Source organism: Hydra vulgaris, chromosome 07, assembly GCF_038396675.1.
Source record: "Hydra vulgaris chromosome 07, alternate assembly HydraT2T_AEP".
NCBI lineage: Eukaryota > Metazoa > Cnidaria > Hydrozoa > Anthoathecata > Hydridae > Hydra > Hydra vulgaris.
Window position 1 is genome coordinate 19,746,607 of NC_088926.1, and position 894 is coordinate 19,747,500.

The window sequence follows — 894 nt, forward strand, 5'->3', positions numbered from 1 at the left end:
AAAGTTGAAACATGTCGTCAAAGAAATTTTTAGTAATAGCATGCTTGTTGTACATTAAAATATTTATGTTTATATATCCAATTATGAATAACTTTTTCTGTTCTCTATTTTTGAAACTACCTATTTGTTTAGTTCTCATTGCGGCGATTGCTTTTTTCATATCTTCTTGGTTCCATTTTTTCCTGAAAACCATCTGATAAAAAAATTAAAGACTTATGTAAAGAAAAAAAGAAGCATCCAAAAACATTTTTTAATACTGTTTTTTATGTGCCCCAAGAAGACCTAACGGTCTTGTCACAGAGCACCTCGGAAGTGCATTTAACCAGGAAGTTCACGCCTCCTTCCTTACCGTGACACGAAATATATCCAAGGCTCGTATCGAACCTGGATCTCTTGCTTATAAAGCAAGCGCTCTAACCACTGCGCCACGGCAGAGCATGAGAAAATTATCTCCTCTTATGAGGAATCCCATATTAAGTAGGTGACCATTCCTCAAATTATGAATATTGAATATACAAATAAATTAGAATGAATATACAAATAAATTAGGTTATACTAGTAAGGCTTAGTTCCTATATAATAGCATAAATAAAAATTAAGGGTTTATTGCATAAAGAAAAAGCAGTATAATTTTTTGTCACACATGATTATTAAATATAACATAAAGAAAACTTTAAAATTTGTTAACTTATGCACCTTTCTTCAGCGTTGACACTGTTAAACTAACCTGTATTGCGCACATTGAATCTTTATGTAATAGGCGTACGAATATACCGTACGACACAAAAATAAACTTTGTGGACATACACGACAAACTACGCGACAAACGTTACCTTCCTAAATTTTTGCCATGATAGGCTACTTATCCTATTGGTTGATTTTTTTTAATATTTT